Source organism: Durio zibethinus, chromosome 17 (assembly GCF_047325235.1).
Source record: "Durio zibethinus cultivar Kanyao isolate XHJ-2024 chromosome 17, ASM4732523v1, whole genome shotgun sequence".
In the NCBI taxonomy this organism is placed as follows: domain Eukaryota; kingdom Viridiplantae; phylum Streptophyta; class Magnoliopsida; order Malvales; family Malvaceae; genus Durio; species Durio zibethinus.
The window spans coordinates 18,538,098-18,552,996 of record NC_143178.1 but is presented as its reverse complement, the minus strand read 5'-3'; the positions used below and the strand labels follow the sequence as shown (position 1 = coordinate 18,552,996).

The following is a 14,899-nucleotide window of genomic DNA, read 5'->3' as shown; positions in this document are numbered from 1 at the left end:
CAATTGGGAAGTAATTCAGGTGAGTATGTCAATCTCATATACCAATAACTTTCTTTTAGACCTTCTTTTTGGTTCCCCATTGATAATTATTAGAAACCATTTCTTCAATGAACTCATCTCCTCTTTAATTGATTTGCACATGATGGCTCATTCGATGGTTGAATCTATGGTTGTTCTCATTGGTGGTGTCAACCTATTAATATTTGAATTTGAAGTCATTGTGGGAGACCATGGTGTAGGCACTTGCATAACTTCTTTTTGTATCTCTCCTACGTATCATACAGTGTTTCACCATCAAATTGTTGGAAAATTGTGATTTCATTCCTTATCTTTGCTGTTTTAAGTCATGGGAAGAATTTGGCGAAGAACTTTTAGACTAGTCCCTTATTGTAATAGAGCCAAAGGGAAATGAAGACAGCAAGCTCTTCACTTTATTCTTGAAAGAAAATGGAAACAATTTGTCTTAAAACATCATCAGATAAAATAGATTATGGAAGGCTTGATCTCGAAGTTGTTGGTTTGGATCGTCGGCCTATGGTTAGAAGCCTTTAGGGTTGGGGATGATATAGTCCCAATAGATCTATGACCTTCGTTTGCTGCATTTGCCATTAGAATTGGATTGGTTTCTTGCTCTCATCTTAGTCACCTAACTATTCTTTCGATCTTTTATCAAATAAAGCTGAATCAACGCTTTAAGATTTACGAATGCAAACAAAAAAAATCAAAATATCTTAAAGTGAATAAAATAAAAGGAGTCTAAATTACAAAATAGAAAAAATCAATATTGATATTGGTCTTCTTGCATTAATATAATCCCTAGCAATGGTATAAAAAACCTGATTGTTGCTATTTAAGCCTATAAATACATAGATCGCTAAACAAGTAATAAAGTGATGAAGTAAAGTATCGTTCTCATAAAGATTATGATTAGGGTGTGAAACTAGATACCAAAGGAGTTTCTTACTAATTTTATATTTAAACAAATCAAAAAATAATTACTTGATTGAATACAAAGTAAACAATGGTAATTGTAAATGTATAGGTCGAAAGCCAACTAACCAATTACTACATGGTAGTTTTAGGAATTGGCCGAATATGATTGCGATAATTTCTGCAAGCATACAAATCGTTCAAGTAATAATAGTGATCTATGTCAATATATCATTCCCACAAGGATTAGCTAAGAGATTCTAGCTAAGTACCTATTATTGGCATACTCTATCTAAAGTTAATTCCTATGAATACAAGAAGCATTACTATTTAAATTCAACAAGAAAGTAAAAACAAGGAATTAAAGTGCACAAAACCGAAAGGATACTAAAGCCAATGTAAAGAGAACATAACATGTAATCCTAATCAAATTAGTAGCTATATTGCATTAATTGAAATCAAACATTAGTGAAAAGTGATTTTAAACTAATGGACAAGAATTAGAAAGCTAGAATTAGAACAAAACAGTGAGTGAAAGTCTTAAATGTGAAAATTAAATGTAAACCAAACTTAACTACCTAAACCAAAACTAACTAAATAACTATTGGACTTTAAATGAAAATGCATTTCAATTCTAATCAAAATTTTCATAACATAGAATCTTAGATGCAAAATCAACAATGAAACATGAATTAAAACACAATTGAATTGAAATTGTTTAAGAGAAATTGCAAAGAAAGATGAAAATTCTAGAAAACCAAAACCAACTTTAAATCTAGAAATGTAATAATTTCAAAATTAAAACCTAGATCTATAATCCTAAAGTGTGAATGAACTTAAATTGAGCTAAAGCAACATAGATCTATAAGATTACTACAATATTCAACAAAGAAATTGAAAGAAACAACGCAAAAAAAAGTTTAATGAACTAAATAACAGATCGAGTGCAATGAAGAACAAAATAGAGCAATTAACAAAAAATCATCCAAACAAAATTGAAAATCATGGAATTAAAGGCAAGGAATTGAACCTAAACAAGTAAACACATGAATTAACAAGGGAAAAGTGAGGAAAGATCGGGTTGATCACCCAACCAGGAGAGGAGAGTCTTCAAGTGTTGTCATTCACTCAAGTTTCGACTACTCTACTAGATCAATTCGAACTTTTCTAGATTTTTCTAGAATTTTGTGGATTGATTTTGAATGTGATCATTTATAGAATTAAAGAAACATGAATTGAGGGTTCACCAAAAAAATTCAATTGAAACTCACGGGATTTGAATGAGATCAAGCACAAAAACCATAACTAGTTCAAATGTAAAATCTACCAAATAGATTTGAAATTTAATGAAAATTATAGCAAATTGAACAAGAAATCTTTAAAAAATTTTGTTGAAAGAATCTTAAAGTACATGTAAAATAAAAGCAAGACAAGTACACTTTATTGGAAAATTAAAGCAATTTTTTCCTAAACAACCTTTTAAAGGAACAACGAGGAAATTATTTGGAGAAAAAAGAAAATAAAATACAGAAAAGTAAAAAACTATAAAAAAATGGAAAAGTCTCTCAAATGGTCAGCCATCATTCCTATATATAGGCCAAGGATGAGATGTTCCAGCCAATAAAATTGCAAGAAAATGACAGTTAAGATGCCACATATTCTAGAGTCTTCAAAGTAATCCATCTAGCTCCTTAAGCTTATTTGTTTGTTTCTCTTTACTTCACTTGACTTCAAGCTTCCTTCATTTGATCTTGTAAGTTCCAAAAAGTCATAATTATATCCAATTAGAAGCCTCCAAACTGCCAACTAAGTAGTTGCTCATTTTCCTCCTCTTTGAATCCAAGGATTAGTGCCAATCACATATGATCATTAACAATTCATCCAAAGGTTTTGGTTGATCCTTACACCAATTTTGGGTGCCAATTGTAACTAATTTTCTTCTTTAGATTCCAGCCAAATGAAAGCCATTTAGTCTTAAATTTAACCTTGTAAAATTTTGGAAATTTCTAGCTTCAATTGTAGCTTCTAAACCATACCAATGCAAATGATAGCAATCTAGCTCATGCAAATTTACAACAAAGGTGATAAAACACTAATGAGCTAAAAATGATATTTTCACAAGAAAAATATGAAGATTAAAGCTTGAATTAAAGTTCAATTAAGCTCAATTAAGTAAATGATGCAATGAAATAAAGTTAGGAAAATCTCCTAAAAGTGACAATTGCACAAGCTTGACTAGGTTTGATCAAATAGTAGATTTTTGCACCAAAATAAATCCAAAATAACTACAAAATTGCATTTTTTTCACTTTTTTCATATTTTTACCTACACATTGCATATTTAAGCAATTATGAGTGTCTTTGTCATATTTTCTCAAGGATCAAGCAAATATTTATTAGAAAATGCCCTAAAAAGTTATGATAAATCACTAAAATTTTAATATAATCAAACCCACAAACTTAAGCTTTTGCTTGTCCTTAAGCAAAAATGATTGAGCAAGAATCATCACTAACTTCCAGTGCCTCATTCAACATGAATGCCTCATGGATTGACTAATGGATATAATTAAAGCAAAATTATAAACATGGGCTAATTTACAAGAATCAACCTAGGCTAAGTTCCTTCCTAATTATGGTTCCAAGTGTAAGCAATACATCTCTCAAATCCTTGCATGAAATCAAATGATGCTATGTTACACATGAAAATTTCAAAAAAAAGATCAATAAAGTGTGATCAAGTTTCGTATGCTTGCTTATCACATTTTTCTCCATTAATGTAGATAAACACATGACTAAAGATCATTTGGAACTTTATAAACTCGTAATATAAGGCTAGGATCAAGGTATGATAAAAGTCATTTTAGGTTAAATACCTTAATAATGCATTACTTTCATAAGATCATTCAGTGATGAGCTTTCAAGGTAAAGACAGGTAAGAGCATTTCTAAGAATCACCCCAAACTTTTCTTTTTGCACACTTTTCTTTTTCTTCTTTTACTTCTCTTTCTTTGCTTTTTACCACTTTATTCTCTTTTTTTTTTTTCACAATTTCTTTTTCTTTTTGCAAGCTCTTTTTAACTTGTTTCTTTTATTTTCATTCTTTTATTTTCTTTCTTTTTCATTCTTTTCCAAGCTACACCCTTCATCCCCAATAATACATAGCTCAAAGATGATGCACAAATGTCCTAATGCACTTAGGGTAAAAGACCAAAAGATAGGAAATATCAAATTAAGGCTAGGGTTTATAATGTGGTTACGTAACAAAGAAAAGTCACATTAGGCTCAAAAAAGGTGACTATTGAAAAACTAAATTAAGGTTAGCTTGAAAGGCTCAAGCAATCCAAAAATGGCCTATATCATTTCCCTAATCAAGTGTCTTTTAGGATTTCAACTCGAAAGATGATCAAAACAGATTCTAGCACACGAAACACAACTTTAAAGACCAATTAAAAAATATATCATGCTCAAATAATCATGCACTAGATGAAAATACAATTAAATAATCTAAGTATTCACTCTCAAATGAAAACTCATACTCAAGAATTCACAAACGTAAGCATCATCTCATATTTCATACAATATTTAATCTTTTCCTAAAGTTATATTTATTCCCAATCTCTACCTATCATTGGCGTCATAAATAACTAACCAAAAAAAGTATAATAATGATTCAACCTACAATAAGTCAAGCTCAATTTCAAGGCAAAACATATGGAAAATTCAAAAAAAATTTGCAAAAATTTTGAGCAATTTTCCCATGTCCCCAAACTTAAAGAACACATTGTCTTTAACGTGGAACAAAAGAAATAAATCATAAAAGAAGAACAAGGGAACTTTCTTATCATCTTGGAAGCATGGTGACCAAATGTACAATGTTATAGCTAAACCTTGTTGTGCTCCTAGCTTCAAACTTTCAAGTTCTTATTTACTTACAAAACAAAAGAAAATACCTACAAAAAGAACAAACATCAATATGTACAAGAAAATGTAAGCAAAACAACAAAATAAGCAAATAAACAAAACATGAAATGTAAAACTTGGGCTACTTCTCAAAAAGTGCTTGTTTAAAGTTAAAAGCTTGACTTTCATTGGTGTTAGAGAATCACACACTTAGTTCCTACATTGAACCATTTCATTCTCTTTCTTAGCACCCAATATGTAATGGAAAACTTTAAATGACCCTAATGCTTGAGGGTAGATTTGTATCCCACCTTTATGAATAATCTAAGTATATTGTAATCTAATCAAATAGAGGTGTTCGTTGGCTTTAGTACCGATGAATTTGGTGCTGCTATGGAGAATATGGACTTTAGGTCTACAATGAAAGAATAATCCATAGATGGAAGAAGTAGAGTGAGCATAAATGATGAAAAGTCAAAGGTAACAAATTAAGAATGAGAGGTTGGGGAAATTTTTTAACAAGTAGAGAATCTCTTAATATTATCATCCCAATCTCCACATTATCATATTTTGGCATTTCTTTCAAAATTTCCTCTATTGCGTCCTTATCCCTTTCACTAAACTCATCAATAATATCAAATAATAGGTTTTCAACAACATGCATTTCCAAATGATCATACAAAGGATTTAAAAGAAAAACCAAGGAAATGCCTTGGGTATACTATGAGGCTTACTTTCTTTTTGATTAAAACCATTGCCAAGCCTTTCTTGTAATTCAATGTAGGGAACTGATCTGTCTTCATCAAAATCTTTATCATCCATTTTTTCCTCCATGGATGGTCTTTCTTGAGAAAGCTTTAAAAAATGAGGTGTCTATAGCTTTAGGCATATGGTCATGGAATAAAAAAGCTACTAAACAAGTAAGTTCTTTGCTAATGAGTTCTTCATCATCCTTAAGCTTAATACTAGATTCAATAAGGAATATCTCTAAGGTTTTAAGTGATTTATCTAATAGGCTTGCTTTATCAACACATTTATCCATCCATCCATCTTCAAAAAATTAGGTAAGTGATCTTCAAGGAATTTGAGAAATGGCTTGAGTGGAATATTAACATCAATCCCTAAATGATCCATTCTCATCAACTTCCTTGACTCTAAACTTGTCCTTTACTTTCACTATCTCTTCCTGTACAACTTTTACAAATTTTGGCAAATTCACCATAATAGGTTCTTTATCATCATTAATCCACATTGGACTTCCTCTCTTTAAATGATCTCTTAATGTATACTCCTCCTTATTTACCTAACTAGGTTTTGACTTTATAGTACTTAACATAGGATCTTGAAGGCAAGTATTTAGAGTATGTGTGTTTTGACTAAATTGCTAAAAAGTCCTAATGAATGCCTTTTGTTGCTTGAGTTTGAAGCCCTTCAATGAACATCTCCTCAAGAGATGGCTTCTTTCTTTGTGAAAAAGGTGGTGGTGAATATTGAATGGATGAAAAGTGATATGAAGATGAACGGTATTGTGATGAAGAAAATGTTTTTTGGTGGAACATAATGTAGAATTTGAAGTACTTATAGTGATGGTGGAGAATATTAAAATAGTGGAAGGTATTATGGAAATGAATGCTTAGTAGGATAAGTTAAGAGCTACTTAAGTGGTGAACTAAAAGAATGCCTCGAACTAATTTTCTAAATGTTCTTAAGATGACCCTCATAACCTTGAGTAGTGTAGGTGTTTGAGTGAGACTGGGATTGTTAGTCAAAGGCACACCTATCACTATGGTAATTTTCACCATGCACTTCAACATTTTTTATATTGGCTTAGGAATTTATGGACAATGGCCTCTAGGTTATTTTCTATAAAGTCTATTTTTTCATATAAAACTTTAAAGGCCGACTCTCTTTAGGATTTGCTCTCATCACTTGGCCATTGTACTAAGTAGCCATTAGAAGAATAAAGTCTAGCAAGGTCTTCATGATGCTCAACTACCTCATAAAGATTGGATTCCTACATGAAAAGTAAAATATAACATAAACAAAAACATAATAGCTATGTGTACTAGAACAATACACACTAACCTATCTATACCAAAGCTATGTAAAGTAAAGAAATATGCATATACTCTAATCTAGGCTAAGCTACAATTATGTGCACTAAAGGGTGAATTAATCTATAGATGAGTATGTCGAAGCAAGATATTAGCGTAAGAACTCTTGATATTTAATCCTAGGCAACGGTGTCAAAAATTGATTGAGATAATTTTTGCAAGCGCACAAATAGTTCAGTAATAATCATGACCTAAGTCAAGATATCATTCCTACAAGGATTCGCTAAGATTCTAGGCTAAGCACCTATTATTGGCATACCCTATTTAAAGTTAATTCTTATGAATACAAGAAGCATTACTATCTAAATTCAACAAGAAAGTAAAAACAAGGAATTAAAGTGCACAAAACTGAAAGAATACTAAAGCAAGTGTAAAGAGAACATAGCATGTAATCCTAATCAAATTAGTTAATTGAATTAAACATTAATGAAAAGTGATTCTAAACTAATGGACATGAATTGGAAAACTAGAGTTAAAAGAAAAAATAGCAAGTGAAAATCTTGAATGTGAAAATTGAATGTAAACCAAACTTAACTACCTAAACTAAAACTAACTAACTATTGACTTCAAATGAAAATGCATTTCAATTCTAATCAAAATTTTCCTAAAACACAATCTTAGATGAAAAATCAACAATGAAACATGAATTAAAACACAATTGAATTGAAACTGTTTAAGAGAAATTGCAAAGAAAGATGAAAATTTTAGAAAACCAAAACTAACTTTAAATTTAGAAATGTAACAATTTCAAAATTAAAACCTAGATCTATAATCCTAGAATGTGAATGAACTTAAACTGAGCTAAAACAACCTTAAATCTCCAAGATTACTACAAGATTCAACAAACAAATTGAAAGCAACAATGCAAAAACAAGTTTAATGAACTAAATCAAAACCAAGTGCAGTGAAGAATAAAACAAAATAATTAACAAAAAATCATTCAAACAGAATTGAAAATCATGGAACTAAAGCAAGGAATTGAATCTAAACTAGTAACTTATGGACTAACAAGAGCAAAGTGAGAAAAGATTGGACCGGTCACCTAACTAGACGAGAGTCTTCAAGTGCTGTCACTCACTCAAGCTTCAACTCTACTACTAGATCAATCCAAACCTTTCTAGATTTTTCTAGAATTTTATGGATTGAGTTTGAATGTGATCTTTTTTTAGAATTAAAGAAACATGAATTGAAAATTCATAAAAAAAGTGTATTGAAACTCTTGACATTTGAATGAGATCAAGCATAAAGCCTTAACTAGTTCAAATGCAAAATTAGATAAACAAATTTGAGATTCAATGAAAATTAAAGCAAACTAAACAAGAAATCTTAAAGAACTTGAACTTTTATTAAAATAATATTAAAGTGATGTAAAATAAAGGCAAGAAAAGTACATTTTGTTGGAAAATTAAAGTAATTTTCTCCTAAATAGCCCTTTAAAAGAACAATGAGGAAATTGTTTGGAAAGAAAAAAAAATAAAATGCAAAAAAGTATAAAATTGTAAAAAATGGAATAGTCTCACAAATGGCCAACGACCCCTTCTATTTATAGGCCAAGAATGAGTTGTTCTAGCCAATAAAATTGCATGAAAATGCTAGCTAAGATGCCACATATTCTAGAGTCTTCCAAGTCATCCATCTAGCTCCATAAGCTTCTTTTTTTGCTTCTCTTCACTTCACTTCGAGCTTCCTTCCTTTAATCTTGTAAGCTCCAAAAAGTCATAATTATATCCAATTAGAAGCCTCCAAATTTCCAACTAAGCAGATGCCCATTTGGCTCCTCTTTGAATCTAAGGATTGGCACCAATCACAAATGATCATCAATAATGCATCCAATGATTTTGGTTGATCCCTTGCTCCAATTTTGGACACCAATTGTAACTAATTTTATTTTTAAATTCCAACTACATAAAATTCATTTAGTTTCCAATTTAACCTTACAAAATTCTAGAAATTTCTAGCTCCAATTGTGGCTTCTAAATCGCACCAATGCGAGTGACACCAATCTAGCTCATGCAAAATTATTACAAATGTGATAAAAATACTAATGAGCTAAAAAGGATATTTTCACAAGAAAAATATTAGGATTAGAGCTTAAATTAAAGTTCAATTAAGCTTAATTAAGTAAAAGAAATACATGAAGTAAAGTTAGGAAATTCTCCCAAAAAGTGACAATTGTGCAAGCTTGGCTAGGTTTGGCCAAATAGTGCATTTTGCATCAAAATGCATCCAAAATGACTCCAAAATTGCATTTTTTCACTTTTTTTATATTTTTACCTACACATTAAATATTTTAACAATTAGAATTCATTTTACCATATTTTTTCAAGGATCAAGCAAATATTTATTAGAAAATGCCCTAAAAAGGTATGATAAATCACTAAATTTTAGTGTAATCATAATACAAATAAAAAAAAATCGAAAGCTTGTAAAGAATTGAATACTAGTCAAATATAAAAAAGAGTTTATAAAACCTAAATTTAAAAGCCTGTAAAGAGGAGAAAATTATGCATGCAAATAAAGAAAGAGATGTTTGTGAATGAAAGTAGAAATGAACTTCTATTGAAAGAATGCTTGAGAAAACAAGATTAGGGCTACTCTATCACCCCAACCAAAAGTAAGAAGAATTACAAAAGATTTAGTTTAGTTTGTCACCCTAGCTGAATTATAAAAAAAAACTAAAAAAAAATCAAAAAGAGTGGAAAATAATGGAATATCGAATGCCAGTGAGAATGCAAAGCCTATTTATAATGTTAGGTTAAGCCAAAGGGGATAAGCTTAAGTAGTTTCTTTTAAACTCAAACTCTTAAGAGACAAATTGTCATCTTGATATTGATAGAGGTTGGTGAAATATGGGAGTCTTCAAAGGGTGAGATGGAGCTTGTGTGGCCAAATAGTCTTCATTCATTTTGCCATGTCAACTTGATCTTGTCATCCCATAGGAGTTTCAACTAAAACAAATTCTAGTCTTTTTAAATTGTTTATCTTGATTTTACATTCTCTTACATTAAAACTCAAGAGTCCTTATTGCATAATAACTCTAACTTTTATCTTCTTTTAATGTGTCTCTGGAGTAAAACTCTTTTAAGAAAAACAAAATAATTCTCTTACAACTATAACTCTTCTTTGGCCAAACATATGATGGAAATCCTTTGGGCTCTTGGTTTAGCTATATCCTTTATGTATCATTATCAGAGTTAATGCAGTAGAGTTTTTAAAAATTTAAATTCCCTAAAGCCAAGATCAATCAATAAGATTATACAAACAACATATATATACAAGCATACATAGTTTTGGCTAAAGGTGTTACCTTGAATGCCAAAAATCCCTTGGTTCAATTTGGTGATCTTCGAAGTAGATTCCTAATTCAAGAAGCTATCTAAGTGCTCAGTCTGTAATGGTGATTCTCATGAACTCTTATGAAAAAACCTTCTCAAGGTTTGGTAAACTCAAAGCTATACAATAGCTAGTAAGTGTTTGCAAGACCTTTTATATTTTCTTGAGTGAAACTTCATTTTGTTATTACTTATTCTTACAAAAAGAATAGCTTAATGTTCCTTTTATAGCAAAAGCATTCAGCCACATTAGGTTTAATGCTTGGAATGCAAATTTTCACAATTAAACCTATGCTAGCCGAATGTACCAAATAAGGAAAACACTTTTTTTTTGTTTTTATTTCCTCTATTTTGGTTTGTACCAAAATCAAATTAACTCTAACTTAATTTGTCCTAATTTTAATCTTTCACAATTGTCCTATTATGTGTGACCTATTAGGTTTTTTAGCATGTTAGTAATAAACACAAGCATTGTAAGCCTTAATATTCATCTATGGATGAAATAAACTTTTTGTCTTTATCACCAATTCTCCAATTGGCTAATCTTATGTTTATAGGTCATGATCAATGCTAGCTTCATTGCCATGACCCCCAATTGCTAAAGAAAAATTAATATGGTTTGACAACCTGTCCATCAATAGTCTTACTATATAATCAATATCCTTTCATCACATAGTATCTCGGTTTGAACATTGAGTCTGGTTTAGTGTCTACTTAATCTTGTTCAACCATGTTAATTCCTATCCTTGACATTAACTCACAAATAAGTTTTAGAAGAATTCTAAAATCTTATTTCACTTTGGCCAAAGATTTCTCAAGTTAATTTAATCAAAACTAGTTGAGATACTATCTTGATCACATAAAGTAATGAGTCTCATCTTAATTACTTCATGCATCTTCATATGCCTTATGTTATACCCAAGAATACTCAACTAGAGCATTCTTGGCTAGAACCATAAGTAAAGTCAAATTATAACATTCATCATATAAGATCATAAGTAATCTCAAGTCAAAGGATCACTTATACAACCATCACATGAAACTACCATATAATATTCTCATATCAGGTCATGTTCAATGAACTTGTTCTTGTAACACCTATATGCTAGCTCAAGTTTACCCAAACTTTAATATATGAGATTGGTTGCTTGCTTCATAAGCAAGAGCATAACCATGTGCTATTCTCAAAAGCTTTTATGAATGTCATCTTATTGATAAAGCATTAACTAAGAAGAATTTTAAAACATATAGCTTTTATGCAATGATAATCTCATAATTACAATCTCATTTTAATTCTCTTACAAAGCTTTATTTATATTCCTAGGACTTTACCATATAAGTATCAATATTGAAATATATGCATAAAAGCTCACTGATAAAGAAATAAGACATTTATAAGATATCAAATATTAAAGTACTATAAGTATGACAAAATCTTAGCCAAAATATGATTCAGTGTAAAGGGTAAATACTAACAATCTCCTATTTGCACTAAAGCCAATCATTCTTATATCTAATGCCATATTTTATTACATGTTTATCATGTTTCTACTGGGACATAGCTTTAGTAAAAGGATTAACAATATTATCTTCAGTGGGTACTCATTCAATTTTAACATCACCTATAGAAACAAAGTTTCTAATGAGATAATATCACCTTAATACATGTTTGGATCTTTGGTAAGACCTTGGTTTCTTGGCTTGAGCGATAGCTCTATTATTGTGATAATAGATTGTTATTGGATCAACAATGCTAGGAACAACACATAGTTTAGTTACAAACTTCTTGATCAAAATAGCCTCTTTTGTAGTGTCAAATGCAAAGATGCATTTAGCTTCAGTTGCAGACTCTATACTTGAACTCTATTTGAAACTTTTCCAACTCATTGCTCCATATTTAGAGTAAAAATATAGCTACTTTGAGACTTGTTATCATCCTTGTCAGATTGAAAACTTGCATTACAATAGCTCTCAATAAGGAGTTTACTCCACCATAGACAACAAACATATCTTTAGTTCTTATCAAGTACTTAAGGATTGTTTTCATGGGTATCCAATGACATTCACCTACATTTGCTTGATATCTACTTGTTATGCTTAAAGCATACAAGATATTAGGCCTTGTGCATAGCATTGCATACATAATAGATCCAATTCCCAAAGCACATGGAACTTTATCCATGCTATCTTTCTTAATTCATGTCTTAGGATACATGTCCTTGAAAAGATTTATGCCATGTGAGACTGGCAAGAATCTCTTTTTAGATTCTTTCACGCTAAACTTTTTTAGCACTTTGTCTAGATTGTGAGATACCAAGCAACCTCTTTGATCTATCTCTATATATCCTTATGGCCAACACATATGTTATTTCTCTCAAATCTTTCATGGAAAACTTCTTTGATAGACAAATCTTGGTAGATTGTAGCACGAGTATATCATTTCCTATAAGCAATATGTCACACATATACAGTACTATGAAAATGATTGCACTCCCACTTGTCTACTTGTAGACAAAAGGTTTATCTACATTTTTTATGAATCCAAATTCTATAATTGCTTCATCAAATTGTACATTCCAACTCAATGATGCTTGCTTAATTCCATAGATAGACCTTTCGAAGCTTACACACCATCTCAACCTTCTCTTTTGATTTAAAACCTTTGGATTATGTCATGTACACATCCTCTTGCAAATTCCCATTAAAAAATGCTATTTTGACATCCATTTATCATATCTCAAAGTCATGGTATGTGGCAACAGCAAGCAAAATCTTAATGGATTTTAACATGGCTACTGGTGAAAAAGTTTCATCAAAATCAACTGCTTATTTTTTATTATAACATTTTACAACTAGTTTGGCTTTGTATATTTGTACATTGCCATCCATGTTAGTTTTCTTTTTGAAAACATACTTGCAACCTATGGGATTTACCCCTTCAAATAATTCCACCAAAGTTCATACCTGGTTTCCATACATAGATTCCATTTCAGATTTCATGGCTTTATGCCATTTCTCAAAATCAATGTCCAACATTACTTCCTGATAGTTTGTAAGATCATCATCTGTGATCAACTCATCCTTGTCCATAAGAAATTCGCATCTCTCAGGAGCTTGGCAAGTCTTACTTGACCTATGAAGTTCTTATAACTTTGAGCTTTTGGTTGTGCATCCGATGCCTTAGTCATTGGCTTAAGTTTCATCCTTGTTTCAATTTATGTTTCTTGAATTTCTTCAAGTTCTACTTTACTTCTACTATTCCCTTCAAGGATAAACTCTTTTTCTAAGAAAATAACATGTCTAAAAATGAATTTCTTTTGTTCCTCAAAGTTGTATAAATAATATCCAATAGTTTTCTTTGGATATCCCTCAAATTTACACTTAACCAATCTAGCTCCAAGCTTGTCAACTTGTGTATGCTTCACATAAGCATCATATCCCTAAATCATTATGTGTGACAAAGTAGGTCTTTTACCTCTCCATATCTCATATGATGTCATGTCAACAGATTTAGATAGAACTATATTTAGAAGATAAGTGGCTATTTCAAATGCATAACCCCAGAAGGATATAAGAAGATTTGAATTGCTCATCATGGATTGAACGATGTCCAACAAGGTTTTATTTTTTTCCACGAAAACTCCATTGTGTTGTGGTGTTCCAGGTGGAGTTCACTATGAGAGAATCCTATTCTCTTTTAAATAACCTAAAAAATCAAGGCTTAAGTATTCACCCCCTTGATTAGATCTAAGTGTCATGATACTTTTACCAATTTTTTTCAACCACCTTTCTAAATTCTTTGAACTTTTCAAAGGATTTAAACTTATGTTTCATTAAATACACATAATCATATCTTGTATAATGAAATATAAGTATCCTCATCTAGCATTTGTGTTCATTAGGCTGCATACATCCAAATGTATTAGTCTAAGAACCACACTTGCTCTTTCTCATTTCCCAATAAAAAGAGATTTTGTCATCTTTCCAAACAAACATGATTTACAAGTTCCATATGATTCATAATGAAAAGGGATACTTTGATCTTTATTTATGTAACTTTGTGATTCTTGTTCATTGATGTGATTGACCCTACAATGCCATAAGTAAGATTGATTCGGTTTATCTAGTTTAGCCTTTTTGACATTTATATTGAGAACATCATTATTTAATCTAAGAACATATAAGCCATTATCATACATTTCCATGCCATAAAACACATCATTTAAATAAAAGGAACTATAATGGCCTTTAATATTAAATAAGTATCTATCATTCATACTTAAATAAGAAACTAAAATGATGTTTCAAGTTATGACAAGAACATAATAACAATCCTTTAGTTCTAAAACTAAACCAAAAGGTAAAGGTAAATAATAAGTTCACATGGATCAAGAAAGTTCTCAACACAAGGTGATGAATCCCAACTTGGTTACTTCATGATTCTTCATATGCCTCATGTTGTACCCAACAATATTTGACTAAAGCATTCTTGGTTTGAACCATAAGTAAAGTCAAAGTATAACATTCATCATATAAGATCATAAGTTATCTCAAATGAAAGGATCACTTATACAACTATCATATAAAAATATAGCTATAAACACTATGTGATGTGAACTACCAC

The 14,899-nt window shown here is 30.5% G+C and overlaps 1 non-coding gene across 1 annotated transcript; it reads left to right on the top strand.

Moving 5' to 3' along the window:
* Positions 1 to 225: 225 nt before the first annotated feature.
* LOC149514074 (small nucleolar RNA R71) lies at positions 226 to 332 on the top strand. Its single transcript, XR_016329479.1, has one exon. It is a non-coding gene; the product is annotated as a small nucleolar RNA R71 (small nucleolar RNA).
* The last annotated feature ends 14,567 nt before the right edge of the window (positions 333 to 14,899 follow it).